This window comes from Castor canadensis, chromosome 7 (genome assembly GCF_047511655.1).
Source record: "Castor canadensis chromosome 7, mCasCan1.hap1v2, whole genome shotgun sequence".
Classification (NCBI taxonomy): Eukaryota; Metazoa; Chordata; class Mammalia; order Rodentia; family Castoridae; genus Castor; species Castor canadensis.
Genome location: NC_133392.1, coordinates 152,885,942 through 152,904,555, shown reverse-complemented (window position 1 = coordinate 152,904,555; position 18,614 = coordinate 152,885,942). Strand labels below are relative to the sequence as shown.

General features: G+C 46.2%; 1 protein-coding gene across 2 annotated transcripts in view; it reads left to right on the top strand.

Annotated features, from left to right (window-relative positions):
• The window catches only part of Kazn (kazrin, periplakin interacting protein), a 1,020,937-nt gene that overhangs the window by 159,038 nt on the left and 843,285 nt on the right, over positions 1-18,614 (top strand). The gene's annotated exons all lie outside the window — the stretch shown is intronic.

The window sequence follows — 18,614 nt, the reverse complement described above, 5'->3', positions numbered from 1 at the left end:
CTGTCTCTCTCTCTCATTCTGTGATGTTTTTGAAACAAGGTCTTGCAATGTAGCCCAGGCTGCCCATGAACTTGCAATCCTTCTGCCTCTGCTTCCCTAGTACCAGGATTGCAGTGATGGGGCTGTCATGCCCAGCTTTGTGGAGCTCTCTTGAGAGTTAGGATTTCATGTTCTCACTTGCAGCAAGAGACACAGGACTGATGCTCCAAGTGGTTCTAGAATATTTTCCGTTTTCTGATTTTCAAATTGATTTGCTGTTTAAATTGACCTATGAAATTGTACGTACTTACTGTGAATGACATGATGCTTGAAGTTCATATACATTGTGAGAGGTCACACCTAGTTAGCTAACAATTACATTATGTCACAGTCATCGTTTTGTGGTGAGAATACTGAACGTCCCCTTCAAGAATGTTGTCTGTCGGATTGTTATATTTTAACTCTAGTCCTCCTACTGTTCCGTAGGCCATTGGACTTGTTCCTCCTATCTAACTGTGAATACACACTCTGTGGCCAACATATCCTCCCTAACCCTCTGCTAGTACCTCCATTCCCCCCTCTACTTCTAGGGGATCAACTTTTTTATTCCACGTATGAGTGAGATCACATGGTGTTTGCCTTTCTGCACTTGGCTTATTTTACTTACCATAATATCCTCCAGGTTCATCTATGTTGTTGCAAATGGCAGGATTTCCTTTTTTATGGCTGGATTGTATTCCATCACTTCTGTCTAGCACAGTTTCTTTATCCAACCATCCACTGATCCCATAATGTTAAAGATGTCTCATAATAACCATGACATCAGCATGTACTTGTTCATTTCAAGCTTTAGTTAAGGATTTGTGGAAAAGGGACAGTTCACCTCTGAATTTCCCTGGGGGTGGGAACTGTCTCTCTGATGTCTTTCGTTCCTCCTCACTGGCCTAGGCACACTGGGGCAGAATCATAACTCAGCATTGGTTGCATGAATGACCCATGATGGTTGGGGGGACATCCTTTCTGAAGACCTGGCCCCAGGATGAATCAGAGACATTTCCTCTATCAGTCCCTGACTGTCCCCTGTGGAGACCAGTCCATCTGTTCTTTGCTAAGCAACATGACTGGAGACAACCATTTCTGCTGGTTTGCTTTCATTCTTGGCTTTACTTAAGCAGAGAAGTCTGCCAAGTGATGGGTGCCATCTGTAGGGCTTCTTGGGATTATTTAAAGAACCAGACTCCTCTTCCACCATCAGACCCACTTCCAAAGTCTGACTTCCTCCCCAGCTGGCATCCTGGCAACCATGTAAGTTTTCCAGAGTGCTGTGTAAACTTCCAGGCCAGCAAGTCCTACACACTCACCCCAGCAGTCTTCAGGAAGGCTCAGAGGAACATTTCTGGGTCCAGTTGTGTCACTGGCTCTTAATTGTATGCAGTCCTGACTCTCATGGAAACACTTTCTGCATTTGTGATGATGGTCTTCTGTGAATACTCTGGGGATAACTTGTGAGTGAGATTCTCATCATGCTCTAAAAACATATATATAGCAACTCTAGAAATGTGCATCCCAAGTGGAACCCTTTTGGAAATGCAACAGGCTGTGTTAATGACTATACTTGGACAATTGGCATGGCCAAGACGGATTGGGTAACTGGGATCTTTTGTCACCCTATATTTGTTAGTTAACCTGAATTTTCATTGTGTGTTCCTAAATGTGATCTTCTGCTTCTGCTGTTTAGTGCGTAGTGTTTTCCCTGGGTTTGGAGACAGGAGACATGGGTTTGAGTTCTGTCTCTGTTTCATACCAGTGGTGTGGCCTTTGACAAGACAATGAACCTGCTGAACAGTATAAAGTGCAGAAAAGTCTAGAAGTTTTAAGGATCCAAGAGGGGGTGCCAGTGAATGGAGAGGTGTTGACAGTGGAGTCAGCCCAAGGACCATTATGAAGCTCATGTGCTGTGATAACTGTGGCTATGCAGTGCTGTAGAGTGAGGGGGAACCCTCTACCCACTTGGGGAGGGGAATGGCAAAGGACTAGTGGGTTGGGAGGCCTGGAGGAAGACTTTCTGGAAAGGTAGGAATCTATAAGCTGAGTCCTGAAGAATGAATAGGAGGTTCCTAGGAAAAGAGTCAGAGAAGAGACAAGAAAAAGAGGGAGTTGCAAAGAAGGGCAGAGTGAGCAGAAGCCAGGCAGCCAGAGAGGCTGTGGCATGTCTGATGAGCTGCAAACAGTTCAGAATATATGGGGGCATTGAATACTGTGGAGAACATTCTAGAACATTATATGAGAAAATGCTCAAAAAGAAGTAAGCAGGCCTGCATACTAAAGGGCTTTGAATGTCTCCTCAAGAAGATTTGGACTGAGGGCATGAGGGAGTTCTGATGTTTCTTTAGACCTGTGTTCCTCAGTCGCAAAAGAAACTTCACAGTGGCAGGAGCTCGGCCATCTTGTCTCCATGGCATTCTCAGCTGCTCCATGCCTGGCATACAGCAGGCATTTCCTAAATGCTTGTCAAAAGAATGAGCAGATTGAAGAGTACTAAGGATGAAACTGCCTTGTAGGAATGTCACATTAATAGGGCAGAAGGGATGTGGGAGCTGAGAACCCAGGAGGTGGGAAATCAGGAGGCCAATGTGGCCTGGCAGGGGGTGGAGTGAGTGGTTACCTCTTCCCTATGGACCTGGTGGTTGTGGCGAAGAATGCTCTGTTGCATTTTGGAGTTGGAGTTGGGTGAACTGGAGTTCCTCAGCAAAGGCATCTCATTCCTCACAAGCATCTTGAGCCCAGAGTTGAACACACTCTTAGTGTAGGGGACCATGTTGCTCTTGGAATGGAGGCATGGGGAAATCCATTTAGTTCCATGGGTTAGGTTTTGGTTTTTTTTTTTCCTAGAAATCTCAGCATAGTAGAGATGTAGAGTATCCCGAAGTGGAAGAATCAGAACAAGATTTTAAAACGGTAGCCCTGGAACTGGGTGCCAGTGGCTCCTGACTGTAAAGCTAGCTACTTGGGAGACTGAGATCAGAAAGATTGGTTCAAGGCCAGCCCAAGCAAAAAGTTCAAGAGATCCCATCTCAGTGGAAAAAGCTTGGTCCTGATGGCATGTGCCTGTCATCCTAGTAATGGTGGGAAGCTTAAAATAGGGGATTGCAGTTCTGGGCAAAAACAGAGACCCTATCTCCAAAATAACCAGAGCAAAAAGGGCTGAAAGCATGGCTTAAAGGGTGGAGCTCCTGCTTAGCAAGCGTAAAGCCCTAGTTCAAACCCCAGTACTGCCAAAAAAAAAAAAAAAGCCAAGCTTAGCCTAACAAGGAGGTTCATTCCTGTAGCATGGAAACTGGGTAGGTTAGGATTAAACAGTGAGGTTTTGAGTTTGACTCAAAGGACTAGGCATAGCCAAGAGCAAAATGTTACCACTGTTCCTAGAGTTCCCAGAGGATCTGTCCTTCAGTTATTTCATACTTTGATCAAAGGCTCAGTAAGCAGAGTACTCATCCTCTGTGAGGTGCTAGACTTTCCCACCAAGATCTTAAACTTCGAATTGTCTAAATGGCCCTGGTTGGGACTTGTCTGATGGACACAATCTTGCTTATTAGGGAAAATGGGCAGCAAAGCCAGCCTGAATGATTGCATATTGCTTAGAATAAATTACACACACAAGCCATTTGTTCAGTAATTGATCGGATATTTGTTGAACACCTACTAAGTTATGAGCCGATGCTGAGAGCTGGAATCAGGCAGGTGTACAGTGGCAGACACTGCTTCTTGGGCAGCTTAGAGTCTAGTGCAAAAGATAAACAGTAATCCAATGATTGCCAAATCAATATATAATTAAAAACTGTGATCAATGCCACAGAGGGACGATGTGGGGGGCAGACAGGACATCATGTAGCAAAAGAATTTGATGGAGAGTGGAGTGGGGGTGGTGTTCGGGGAAGGCATGTCCAATGATGGGATATTTGTGTGATGCATGCAGTGAACCTAGTTGATAGGTAGTCCAGAATGAGCCTTTAAAAGTCCAGCCCAGTCTGTTTCCACGAATTGATGGGATGCAGTTGGAAGCAATGTTTTGTAAGCCAGGAAGTTACAGAATGCTTACAAACATGTCCTCTCTAGCAAATTCAATATGTGCTGCTTTCCATTGTTGCTGCTATTTTGGTTGGCTCAAGTTCCACCCTCAATTCTAAATTACTGACATCTGAACTAATGGCCTTTTATTTGTTAATTCAGCCATTTTGTATTGAACTCCTGATAACCTACCATATATCAGCCACAGGACCAGCTGTGGGAGACTTGCAGCGAAAAATAAAACTTGCCTTGACCTATAGATGTTAATGTCCTAATCAGGGGCAGCACTCAACACAGTACCTCAGTGTCTGTCCAGAACAGCTGGTGGAGGACCCCTCAGCACCTAGCATTAGAAAGTAATGCTAGAATAATTCGAATTTTAAAATGCTATTTAACTACTGTCCTAACTAGTTTTCTGCAGGCAGACTCTTAGCCCCGGGTTTGCTTTCCCTTTGTTCAAAACAGGAATCAGGTATCCGTGCAGGAGAGGCACTGAAGAGAACACTGTCTTCCCACTAAAATCAGATGTGGAGGGTAATGCTTCTGATAGACCAGCAGCCACCCTCCAGTGCAGGCACTAAGGTTTGAACTCAAGGCCTTACCTTGCTAGGCAGGCGCTCTACCACTTGAGCCACTCCACCAGCCAACCATGGCCTTTAGAGTTGAAAGTTTAATGGGTATGGTCCTATGTCACGCCATACATGCAGAAATATTTATTTTGCAGTGCTGGGGATGAAACCTAGGGTCTCATGTATGCTAGGCAAGGGCTCTAACACTGAGCTAATCTCCCATCCTAATGAAGAAGGCCTTCAAAGATAACTATGTCAAACTTCTTCAGAGATTGCCTGGAGACCAGTGTGTCCAGAGTGGAGAATTCATGAGTGGGGGAGTGTTATTTAAGGATTGAGGCACATTCAGACTTTGGTCCTCCACATCACCAGATATGGCAGGTAAATGGGGTGGAGGGATTGTGGAGAATGGTGGGGAATCCATTGGTGAGTTTTGGCAGGCAAGTGACATAGTCTTTCAAATTCAATTCTGTGCTCCTGTGTTGGAGTACCTGGAATCCTGTTCTTTATATCACAAAGGTAGCATGATGAATGTATCCATTAGGGATTTTGGATGCAAGCAGTAGGAACTAACTTCATAGAATGGCGTGTAGTGGAAGTGCATGCAGCAGTTCACAGAGTAGAGGGAGAAGCTAAAGAAAAGACAGATGCCAGGCATGGTGCAAGGATCCAGGAAGCAGGTGCCAATGACACTCTGGGTGTGCCACCAGGGTGGGGCATCCCCAGCTATGTTCTAGTTATTGACATTGAGAGTGGAGCTCTGGGTGGCTTGCTGTAGGCGGAGGGGTCCTGGGCTCTTGCATGACAGTGGTGTCAAGTCTTCTGGCCTTGGGGAAGCCCCTGTTTCTTGAGGGAAAATCAGAATATGACTCTGCCTTGCCTCATGACTGCCAATCAAGTTCACCCTGCTGCTGCCTCTTAGTTCCATAGAAGAATCCTGCCTGAGACCTGGACTCTAAAGGACCCACTTCTCTAAGTCACCAAAACACTAGGACTTTATGTGGTTGACTTTCTAAGGAAGTGTTTTGAATGCTCGACACCCATTTGAGCAGTGAGCATTCTGAGCTAGAGCCGGGAAAGCTGGACGGGGTTTCCCAGGCCTGAGGGTATAGGATTGAGGACCCAAGAGGTGGCAAACAAGATAGTCTGAGGACCTGTCTGCGCAACTGGAGAAAAATCCCAAAGCATCCAGTTGGGGTCCCCAGGTGTCTGTGGTTCTCCCTGCTCTCTGCTCTGCTTGTATAATTTGGAGGGAGGAAATCCCAAGCTGACAGATAGGGACCAGCAGACTGGCTCCTGGAAGAACCCAGGTCAGTCCTGGCCTCAGGCTTGGTTGGAGTTCAGTTGCCATAGGAGGCCTGTTTTCCCCCTCCCCCTTCTACCCTGACTCTTCCCTTTCAGTGGCCAGTGAGGGGACAGCATGGCTCCTTAGCTTCCAGTGAAGAGGGTAGGTCTTGGGGAGCAAGCTTTGGGGCCCTGGGTGTGTGTTGGGTGTAACTTTTAAATGCTTAGATATATAGTGTATGGGGCTCCATTTGTGCCCTGGTCCTAGGCTCTGTAGGCATCCTGGGAGACCTACCCTGACCATAGCCTGGGGAGTAGAATTTTATGCACTGCTGTGAAGAGCATTGCAAAAGTCTCATTAGGGGCCACCCTTCTGCTCCTCCCTGGGTATTGGTGTTGGGGTGGGAAAACCCATGAAGTGCACAGATGGCCAAGGGACAGAGGATTTGGGGAGATGGTGTGCTGCTGTTGTTTTGGGGCTCTAAAACCTTAGCGGAGAAAGCAAAGCTTTCATGTTAACACAGCCACACAACAAAGCCTGGACAAGAAGAAGAAGGGCAAACAGCAATTTAGGGTCAAAGAGGCTAATGCATTTTGAAACAGGCACTACCAAAAAGATTGTTCACCTTTGAAAACTAAAAGCATGATTTGAATCTGTTGTTTTTCTTTTCCTATCTTTCTAAGCACACATAAGCTACCATTATTCTAAAATCCTGAGCCAAATCAGAAATGCATTAACAAAAAAAGCCCTCAAAGGAGAACGGCTTCAAACAGCGTGGAGGCGCAGACGTCTGATCTCCCAATTACTTCAGCGGCTTTAGGTTGGGGCGTCTAACCCACCCTCCTCTGAACTTGTTTGAGAATCAATACAGAAGAGGTGGGCCTGGCATTTTCCTGCCAGTCTACATCTCTGTTGCAAATTTGCTGGGGATTTATCTCCAAGCAGGAAGGAGAGGGAGCTTCCAAACTTGTTCCTTCAGAGAGGAGGATGGGAGAGGGAGGCTGGTAGCTCCCACCCAGTGGTGATGGGACAGATATGGCCTCACTCCTTCAGGTAGGAGAACCATCTGTTACTTTTACAGTCAGAACATGGCTGTGGTCCTTTAACCTTTGGGAAAAAAACCCTTTTGTTGCACAAGTGATGCAAACTGTGATCTATTCACCTTAAAGTTGGTTCCTCCACTTCTTTCTGGGGCTGGGAGGCAGTAGAGCTGCCAGGCCCTTTGGTGAATATTGGTGACCACTAAGTGGATCTATGTGTCCCTTCCCCTCAAACCTCCTTGGTTGATGTGTTCCCAGAAGGCAGGTTTCAGACCAGCTTTGTCACCTGAATAGCTGTGTCTTAGCATCAGGCATAGAGATAGTTAAGAATCTGGGCCCAGAAGGTCAGCCAAGCCCTTGCTCTCTGTCCCAATAGGTTTTCAACAAGAATGTGCCTAGTTTCCATCTTGTGTGGAGGAAACAATATCTTGACTACATGTAAATGACACTTACTCTAAAATACCTTCCTTGATTGCCTTGTCTCAAGTATGCCTGTTTGGTCTACATGTGGGTTGTCCCTCAGGGTTCATGTGTGGAAAGCTTAGTTCCCAGTGGGTCAGTTTTGAGATGGTGGGCCCTTTAAGAGGTGGAGCCTACTGGGAGGCATTGAGGGCATGCTTGGAAGGAATGAAGGTAGTCCTTGTGGGACCCTGAGTTGGTTCTTTGGAGGGAGCTGTTACAAAAGAGTTGGGCTGACCCTCCCCCTTCCTCTGGCTTCCTGTGCGGTGCTGTGAGCACTCCCTCATGCACATACACCTGTCATTGTAATGCTATCTGTCATGAGGTCCTCACCAGAGCTCAGCAGATGTGGCACCATGCTCTTGAATCCCCAGACTGTGAGCTAAACAAACCTCCTTACTTTATAAGTCACCTAGCCTTCAGTATTCCATTATAGCAACAGAAAATGGATGAATATACCAATTACCAGATGACTCATATTTCCCAGTTTTATTTTCTCCTTATTACAAACTCGCTATTCACTATTATTTATTCTATTTACTCACTTTCTCCCTCTACCACAAAGGATATCAAATTCATAAGTAGAGGGACCTCCTCGGTCTTGTCCACTGTTGTCTCCCAGTACAGTGCCTGGTCTAGGCACATTTGTTGGATGAATGAAAGAACTCTTTTGTTTTCACTTCTTTTGCTGGTTTTGCCATTTGAGTATGACTTATAGTTGACACCTGTCTCCATCTTTTGCAAAGAGAGGTGACAGCTATTTCAACTATATTGGTAGAGTCTAAAGCTTAAAAATGATCTTATGATGTCTCCTACATCATACAATGGAGGCATAGAAGTGTAGATTTCTGACCAGCCCCTGTACAAATGATGAAGTCCATAAAGTTTGCAAATCACCTGACTGTGTTTGTGTGTCCTGTTGGACTGTGAGCTCTTGCAGAGGGGTGCAGGCCCACTTATCTGTGTGTTCCCAGTGTTGGACACAGTGCCTGGTGACCAGTGCATGCTTTTGCAACATTTCCTTATAGTCTGCTTTTTCCATCCTTTTGTCTGGCACCTCCATGCTGCCTCCTGGTTCTGGGCTTGCCTTCTTAGTATCCAGGATGCCTTTGACTGGTTGACTCCAACTTGTGCAAAAAAGAAATAAAAATGAGACTGAGGGATGAAGTGGTTCCAAGTCTTGGAAGTTCTGGAGTGCCTTTAATGACCCATGGCTCTACAGATGTCATGTGGACTTAGTGGTGCCTCTTTTCAGTCTTTGTATATCAGGTTCCTTTCCAGGCAGACCCACCCCAAGTGGCTGTCCCCAGTGTCTTCCTCAAAGCCAGCAATTTCAGCAGAAAGAGGAGTTTCTCCACCCCAGGGTCCAGGAAAATCCTCTGGAGTTGGCACAACTCATGGCACACTTTTCCAAGCCATACTCCTTTCTGGGGCCAGGAATATTCTGACAGGCCAGGCCTGGATCCTATGCCCACTCCTGGATCTGGGGGCTAGGGGAACCCACGTGAACCACTGGCAAGAAACTGAGGAAGGGATGCCGGTGTTCTTGAAAGAAAAACTGAGATGCAATTTTTAAACATATGGACACGGGCAAAACCCTGTAACAGCCATCTGGTCTACCAGCCTCCTTCTGTGTTGAGCAGTGTCTTAGAGAAAAAGGTGTCTTGTCTAATTTGTCCATCTATGTGATGAGGTTTTAAAGGAAGGAATCCTTCCTTTACAAGTGAGTGTAAATATTCTTGCTGCTTGGTAAAGGTAGCATTCTCATCTCTCTTTGCAACCTGTAGGTCCAAAGTACCTAGTCAGTGTCTCCAAATATGAAAAATTCAGATTCTCAGACCAAAGAATTTACGTAAGCTTGTTGTGGGATCAGAAATGTGCATTTAAATCTCATCAGAGGATTCTAGCATACAGCCAGCTTGGAGGACATTGACCTGGTCCACTAATGACTTTCACTGTGAAGTTTTGGGGCAGATCTGTGTGACTAGTAGAAGAGAACTTTGGGGATTCAAGGACTTCCATAACCCTGACAATCCTGTTAGACATGCAGCTGTCTTTCCCACCACTGAGAACAGGACTTGCTCTGACCTTCAGTGTTCTTGTCTGACTGGAAACAGGGAAGTGAGAAGTTGCCAAGTTCTGGACCAAGGTCTCCAGCTAATTATCCGCTAATGGTTTGCATTATTGACCCAGGAGCTAATTTAGGTAAACAGGGCAGGATGGAGCCTCAGAGTGGATTTGTAGCCACATTATTTTGTGCATCCTTATTAATTGAGCATGGAGGAATGGCTCGTCCCTCGAGCGGGTCAAGTGGGATCATTATGCAGAGCTGGTGACTGACTGGGCTTCATAGTGAAGATGGCGCATTCTGTCATGCTGTCTTCCCACCACCTGGAGGATCTGATAGAAAAGGATGTGGGAGGTTTAGAGACTGGGTTTCATGCATGGTGACCTGGGACTCTAAAAGCTTTTCTCATGCTCTCCAAACTGCTTTCATTACAAATATGAAGCCATCTCTACCGTACAAGCACACCCAGATCATGGTGAGCTGTTGTTTGGGTGTGGGACTGTATTATCTGGAAGATTGCACTGGCTTTCTGAGATGAGGCTGCTCTCGCTGCTGCCCTGGGAAATACTGAAAGCCTAGCACACTTTGCTTTCCTTATCTCCTCTGTGTGTTCCTGAAAAATTTTCCTGGGATTTCATGAAGGACAGGCACTGTCTCGGAGGAAAGGAGGAAAGCTTTGTCAGCTTTTCTATGATTGCCTATTTATTTCTTGTCAACCACAAGCCAAGGCCATCTGAGAGAAAGTGGGGGGCTGGTGGGTGTTTCTGACCCCTGTTGGTCTGTGCATGTGATTAAGAAGAGAGAGAGGAAGAAAGGGTGGTAGAAAATGACAGTGAAGGATTAAATTATTTTTTATTTGTTTACTTTGAAACTTGTTTTATTTATTGCAGAAACTTCCTTATATTTGCGAGAAATTTCACATATCTACCACTTGAAATAACAGAAAGGTATCATAAATTGAGTAGTGGTAATGTTATTTGCAAGGGTAATTTGAGAGCAGAAAAAGGTACAGTTAAGTCAGGAAGATGCCAGGACTTACCCAAAATGAGGGTTAAATGCTGCTCCTTCTCGTGCTCCTGTTTGAAAAAAACAAAAGTCATTGTGACAGCTCTTTGGTCACTATTATTTAGGTTTGGCATTAAATATCTTAAAGAATTGGGAACTCTGATGTATATTTGCTTGTTCAAAAGGTCACTCTTTTGTACACATATCACCTACACTCAAGGTCATAGACTGTGTGGATTATTTTAAGGCATTTGACAGTGCGTCAAACTGTTACTGACCTATGTTAGAGTCACTTTCACGATAAACACTGCAATGTACCATCCCTCATCTGAGCGTCCCAGGTTCTTGGAAGGAAGCATTATCGTTCCATGTTCAACGTCAAAGAATGGGAAGAACAGAGAGGTTAAGCCATTTGTTCAGGGTCCAAGTGGTTGGTTGAGCTAGGATCCAAATCTGAGTCCCCTAACTGTGATCTGTGGGTAACCTCTGCTCCCATGGGCTGAGTCCCACAGGTATGAAGGGCACCAGATCTCTCTCCCAGGGTCAGATTGAAGCCCACATGTATAATCCCATGATAAAGGACAGGGTTGGGCACAAGGTTGGTGCAGAAGAGGGACTTGGGACACAGAATTTAGTTACAGAAGTTGCTCTTATGTGCATTCAGAAGAACCCAAGCTGGGATTCAGGTCTCTGTGTTTGGAACTAGGAGGTTCTGAGCCCTGCTGTCTTTGCTCTGGTCATTGAGCACAGGGCATTGGGGTACTGCTTGGGTTTGGGACAGGCACAATGGTGTGCCTCGTAAGTCTCACCTGATCCCATAGAGAGTCCCTGAGAACACAGGGTGCTATGACAAAAGTGAGCAGAGGTCTTCCTGTGAAAGCATTTGTGAGACGCTGCAAACAGGCCATGGGGGCTCCATGACAAGATATTGTGGGGGTGATGCCCCTCTTCTGCATGGAGCACCGACCACTCTGGGAATGAGGGGACAATGTCCTCACTTGTTCTGGTTCCCCAGTAGGCACCTCCTGGCAGCAAACTTGTGCCAGAAGCTCAGGTGGAAGAGCATAGAGGACTCATGCTGAGTTCATTGGGAAAACATTGAGGACAGGGTGCTTGGCAAGAGCTGTGATTCTGCCTGAGCAGATGGGAGCAGCCACCAGGGCTGTAAGATTCTGGGACCCCAAAAGTCAGACTTGGAGATCACCAGGATCTATCTGAGTTTCTATTTTAGCTCATCAGCCATATTTGCAATAAATATATCGTGGAAACATGGCTCTTTGGGACATTAGGGGAATCCCCAGGTGTCCCTTTTCTTAGGATAGGTATTGAAAACAGTTTTGGGGGTCCACCTGGATTGGAATGCCAGCCCACTGCTGACTTTGCTACTTTCAGGAGGAAATTTCACCTCTTCATGCCTCTGCATCCTCCCCTTCGAAATGAGGGTGCTGAGGAAGGTAATGCTGCTGATACATACCTTGTAGGGCTGTGTGCTCATGTGGGGTCACATGTGCTGAGCGCGTGCTCTATGCTAACTTGTGTTGTTGGGAATTAGATGTAGTTTCGGGTTTCAGTTTTGCATGGTGTTTTTGTTTCTCCTCTTTGCTTGGGCTCTTTCACCCAGGAAAGGAGGACTTAGTGTGTGTCACATGAAAGCAGGACCTAGCCCTGAGCACCTCCATTTATCTCCTCTGGGAAAGACTGGGAAAGATGGAACGCCCTTTGGTTTGACTAGCGATGTCATAACCTGTCAGCTGACATCTGTGCCTCCATTTACCTGTACAGTGGCCTAATAGCACTCATGACCTAGAGTTTTTGTTTTTTTAAAGATCTAAGGTGGGAAAATGTGCTGAGACATTTTTGTACTAATGACCCTACATAGAAGCCCTAGTATCCTCCCACTTGGGAGTGGGACATAGAACACTTGCCCTATCTGATGGACCTATGCTGGAGTCCTGGATTTACTGCCTGCTAACTGTGTGACCCACAGCAAGTTGCTTACCCACTCTGGTCTTCCGTTTCCTTCCCCTGTATGCTGGAACAGGAATCTCCCTCCTAGGATGTGTAAAACTGAGATGGGATCATTTGATTACATCACCTAACAGGCACCCTGAAAAATGTCCTCCTCTTTGACAGATGCAGAGAGCCACTGCCTCTCTGAATTCATTCCTGCTGGGAAGGAGCCACAGGCTCTGAAGGCCGTTTTTCTACTGGGGGCAGAACAGACTGGTGGAGCCTGTCCTAACCAGGGCTGGCTCTGAAGCCACAGCACTTACCCTTTTCCAGGTCATGGCAGAAGGGGCTAGAATGTAGTGGTGGTGTGCAACACAGTGGAGAAGAGAGAGGTCTCATTCAAGATAGAGAGAGAGAGAGAGAGAGAGAGAGGGAGGGAGGGAGGGAAGGAGGGAGGCTGGGAGGGAGAGAGAGAGGGAGGGAGAGAGGGAGTGAGGAGGGAGAGAGAGAGAGAGAGAGAGAGAGAGAGAGAGAGAGAGAGAGAGAGAGAAGAGTATCAATATTTAGATTGCTGTCTCAAATAGGAGAACCCAAGGCAGCAGTTTACAAAGACAGGAAGACAGGAACGCTTAGCCCTGTATTTGCCAGGGGAGCTTGTGCACTCCAGTGCACAAGGAGTGCAGAGCTATGTGGGGTTGGGAAAGAAATATGTTCAAATTCCTTTCTTTCCTTCCTTCCCTTTTCTTCCCTCCCTCCCTCCTTTCTCCTCCCTCCCTTCTTCTCCGCACCCTCCCCCCTTCTCCGCACCCTCCCCCCTCCCTCCCCCCTCTCTTCCTTTCTTTCCTGCGCTCCAGCCTCCTCTTCCCAGCCCTGGCTCCTATACTTGGTAAGAAAGCTTGCACACAAGAGTGTGGTGGCTCTGACTTGCAAGCCCAACGTTTGTCCACATCCTCTGCAAGCCACCACCCATTGCCAGTTCCTGGGGCTGAGGTGGTGGGTGGACTGGGGTGGGATACACAGCAGAGATGGGACCCTCTCCTTGACATAAACCTGGAAGAGCCTGTCCCAGTCTTGAGAGAGAGCTTGGGCCATTTGGTAGGAATTCTGGAACCCCAGGTACTTGGAGGTCTGGACCATTGGGAGTGAGGGCAGGACAGACACTGGTGGATGAAGGCCAGAACAGGTCCTCTATGGTGTGCAGCCCAGGATCGACCAGATATAAGGGCTACACTGACCTTGGAGGTATCTGCAGGCTTCTAGACACTCAGGAGTTACCTGAAATCGCCAAGCTGCACATGCCTTCCAAGCAGGGGATTGAGACTTGGGGCTGTAAGTTCCAAGGCAGTGTCAGTTGTTCTGTGTCTTTGGGACACGTTGCCTCTCTCTGGGCTTCTATTTTCCCATCAGTGAAATCAAGTGATGGAAAGACAGTTTTCCTCTCCTTGAAATGAAACACGTTTGCTTTCAGTTGTGTTGACTCAAGACAAAGTTTGATTTTGTGTAAAAGTTAGGAGAGGAGGTCATTTTAAACCAGTGGAATTTAAACTGAGAAACTCATTTCTCATTTTCCTTGTTTTTATCAGCAAAGGGGGGAAAAAGTTGGAGTGACAGTCTGCCGGGCAAGGAAACACTCTACACCCATTGCTATTTATTTATACTAAGTGGGGAATTTGCATGTCAATACTCGGTCTTCTTAGTTGAACATTATCCCAAGTGAATCACAAAAACTCACAAATGCAATCAGAGTTTATTTAAATGTTAATTTTAACTTTTTATTTGCCACTTGGTCCGGAAGCTGAAATAACATGAGTTAAGTACCTATCCTGTGGCAGAGCTCAGTCTTGTACCAATGGTTGTTTCTGTGATTTTTCTTCTGTGCATCACCTTTCCTGTGACAGAGGAGAAAATGAATTTCTTTAGAAGGAAGTATTAATCTACCTCTGCATGCATCAAAGTACAAAAAATAAAAACCCCAGAAGCGACCTGTTGAGAACATTGAAGTACAGATAAGAGTTGAGTATAGAGCAGGAAGGTGGCAGGAGGAATTTTGTACCTTAAGAAAAGTGGATTTGGGTCACTTTTCTTTTAAAAAAACCAAAGTTTTAGATGCAAGCGTGCTCAGGAGAAAAAGTGGAAAGTTTCCTTTTTATTTTTTTTATCTCAGTGGGATTTGAACTCAGGCCCTTCACACTTGCTAGGCAAGCACTCTTCCACTTCAGCTACTCCTTTAATCCTGTTGCTTTTAGTTTATTTTTCAGATAAAGTCTTGTGCTTTTGTCCAGGCCTGCCCCGACTGTGATCCTGCTACCTCTGCCTCCTGAATAGCTAGGATTACAGGTGTGAGCCACCATGGCTGGCAAAAATGGAAAGATTCTTCATAAATGAGCATTCTACCCTTTCCCAGAAAGCTGTCCCTATTCAGAAGTGATCCACCTATGACTGGGCTGTACCTGGGGGTCACCAGCTTGGCATGAGTGGCTTCTGGGCCAAAGAGCTCTTTGTTGGGAGAACTCTGTCCTGTGCATTGTAGGATGCTTGGCTGTGTCCTGACCTCTACCCAGTATTTATTAGCGACATCCCTTTATGGGTTGGATTGTGTGCCCCCTAGATTCATGTTAAAATCCTAACCCCTAGTATTTCAGAATGCTAAGATGCGGCCTTATTTACAAACAGGTTTCCTGCAGGTGTAATTGGTTAAGGTGAGGTCATTAGTGGGCTCTGTAGAAAGGGCAGGTTTGGACCCAGGCATTCCACGTAAGAGACATCGTGTGGTCACAGAGATCACAGTGATGCGTCTGTGAGCCAGGGAACACACAGTGGTGAGGGAGGGCGGAGGCAGGACAGACTCACCACCACAGCCCTCAGCTGGAGCCCACCCTGACCTCAGTCTCCAGCCTCCAGAGCCGTGAGACAGCAGCATCTGTTGCTATAGCCATTCAGCTATGTGCTGTGTCAGGGTGGCCCTGGGACACTGCCTCACATCTCTAGTTATGAGTGCCCCAAATGCCTCCAGATGCTGCAGAACACACCATGGGAAGCAAAATCATTCCGATGGAGAGCCCCTGGCATGGAGACCATCCACAGCTTTCCCTGACCACAGCAGAGTTCAGTAGTGTGACAGGGACCATGTGGCACATGGAGCCCCCACAGTTCCTGTCTGCCTTTAAAGGAAAACATTTGCAGCCCCTGTAGCACCTGGTGCATGACTGTTGGTCCCAAGGTGCCCAGTGCTCAGGCTGGACCTGCAAATGAGTAGCAGAGGATGGCGCTAGAGGATGGGGATGTGCAGGACACCAGCGTGCCAGGGACATCCTAGCCAGCAGTGGACCTTCAATCAGACACCTGGATGTCCTGACTTTAGAGCCCCTGTGCTCAGCCCTTGTTTGACCTTCTACTAGCTCTCTCGACTGAGCTGAATCACTTCGGTTTGGGTACATCCTTGGACCACCTTATGATGACCTGGAGCTCACAAGGCTTCAGCCTGTCCCTGCCTGGTCTTTTTTCTTGTCAGTTACGCCTACTAACTATCCACGGAGCCCAGAAAGCCAGCAGTGGGAATCTTCTTTTCTGAAAATGTCTTCTGCAATAACAGCCTGCTGGGAGCCATTACAGGGGCCTTATGGGCCCCTCTGACTTTGAGGAAATAAAGAATATACACCTTGGATGGGCGCTGCCAAAAACTGACACATTTCTCAAAAGAGCCTTCTTCAGTGTCATCTCTGGCCCTCAGCCTCTTGGGGACAGTAGCAGTCATTTAAAACTGTTCATCATTCCACCAGGGAAGACTTGCCTGTTCAGACCTAGAAACCCCATATCATTTCCTTTAGGCTTTGATACTAAAAACTCTGAAGAAAATAATTTTTAAGAAAAGTGCAAAGTCAAAAATATGTAGTAGATAATTGTTATGGATTGAATTGTGTCCCCCTAAAAAGCTAGGTGGCAATCCTAAACCCCAGTGCTTATAAATGTGATCTTGTTTGGAAATACAATCTTTGCAGAAGTAATCAAAGTTAAGAAGAGGTCGTCTAAGGTGGCTGGTGTCCCCATGAAGAGGGGAGAGACATGGAGACAGACACATGGGGAAACACCATATGAAGACGGAAGCAAATACCAGGTGATTCGTCTATGAGCAAGAAATGCCAAGGGTTGCTAGCTGTCCTCTGCAGCAAGGAGACAGAAAGGAAAGCCATTCTGCCTCTGAGTCCCCAAGAAGGAACCAACCCTGCCAACGCTCTGATTTTGGACATTTAGCCTCCAGAACTGTGAGATAATAATTTTCGGTTGTTTTGAACTGTCCAGTGGTAGTCATTTGTTATAGCAACCCCAGAAAACGGAATCCAATGATCTTTATAAGACTTGTGTATTTTTCATCTTATGCTATTGAATGTGGACGTGTTGCTGGGACTTTTAAACTCTTAAACACTCACCGCTTTCCTTTTTCCTCCTAGCAGTTATCACAATTTGTAATTATATATGCATCTATATAGTTATTTGTATGGTTTCCCCCCTCAATCTGAGCTCTAGCTAGGACTCTCAGCACAGTGACTAGCAACCACAGGCATTCAATCAGTATTTGTTGAAAGACCTCAGACAAGTCATTTATCATTTCTGAACCTGTTTCCCTACTTAGAAAATATAAACATTAATGGTACTGGGAGGGTCATCTTAGTGTGTCAGGCTTCTGTAACAAAATCACATACACTGAGTGGCTTTTGAATGGCAAAATTTTGTTTTCTCACCTTCCTAAAGGCTAGGAAGCATGCAGTCACCATACTGGCAAATTCAGTGTCTGGTAACGTCAACAACTGGTCATAGACGGTATCTTCTCACTGTGTCCCACTTGCAGTGGAAGGGATCCAGCGGCCAGCGCGCTGGGCCTCTGATACAAAGGCACTAATTACATTCATGAGGTCTCCACTTCATTATCTAGTCATTCTCGGGTAGGTCCTGGCTCCTGGTGTGAGTACCTGGGGAATTAAGTTCCAACCTAGGAGCTTTGAAGGGAGCACAAATATTCAGAGTAATAAAATCTTTTTTTGCTAAAGTTTCTAAGTATTCAGATGGGGGCCCTATAACAAAAACCAGACTACCTAGAGAAAGACAAACAGAAGTTCATTGTGTGGATCTTGCACACATGTGGGAGATCCACAGGGAATAAGAAACCTCAAGAAGCAACTTGAAACACCAGCTGATATATTGCAGCATCAACAAAACAATACATTTCTAGAGAAATGTGGGTGGGTGTTGCTGTGGATGTAAATACATGAGTTGAAACTAGTTGGGTGAATGGGCTTGCAGCTTTCTCTGGTATTATCTCTGGGCTGGCAGGCACCTAACGTTGTTGCCAGTGAGAGAGAACGTGCACCCTGCCTTTAGGCAGGAAAGGTTGGTGAGAGAGTGAGCTTTTCCTGAATTGGTGGCTTCCTAATTGCTTTCAGCTCAACAGCAGTTTGATGTCCAAGAGGCATATTTGGGGCTGATCTTCTGGTTCCTTCGGTACCTCCCATTGAGTACGATGAGTTAAATAAGGCTGTGTTTGCTGCCCTCTGCATAGCGTGTGGTAAGCGTGGCTGGCCTGTTCTCTGCAGGACCATCTTCTGTTGCCTCTCTGCAGAACTCCACGGTGCACAGAGCTCTGGGCGCGGTGGAGCTGCTCGAAATTCTGGCACAGCACAGAGCCAGCTTGTGTAACTTGTTTTGACAACCCCAGGTAACGATTTGTCATTAAGAGCTACAGTTGAAGCTTGACCCCCTCCAGGGAAGTCTCCATGGTTTCTAAGACCTCATCACTAAACAGCCCGAAGACACACAAAGAACCTTCCTTGAAATTGCCATTAAGGCCACACTTGTCACCCTGGGAAAAGCTAATGGACAGAAACATATTGATGTGTGAACAGCTTGAGACCTTTCCCCTAAGAAAACCTTTTAGCTGGTGAGGGTTCATTCACCTTAATTAAAAATTATCCAATGGATACATCTCTTTCCATCACTCTGTGGACACACATGAGGGGTTTTTTTAATAAGGAAATTAAATGTAAAAACACATCCTTCTTCAAATATATCCTTTGTTTGCTTTAGTAAGCAGAAAAGCCTGCTGGCTATTCATTGTCAATTAAATATAGGTGTTAATTAAATGGCCATGTGCAAGGACTTCCAGGGATCAATCTGCCACTTGGGGCCGTGAGATTGAC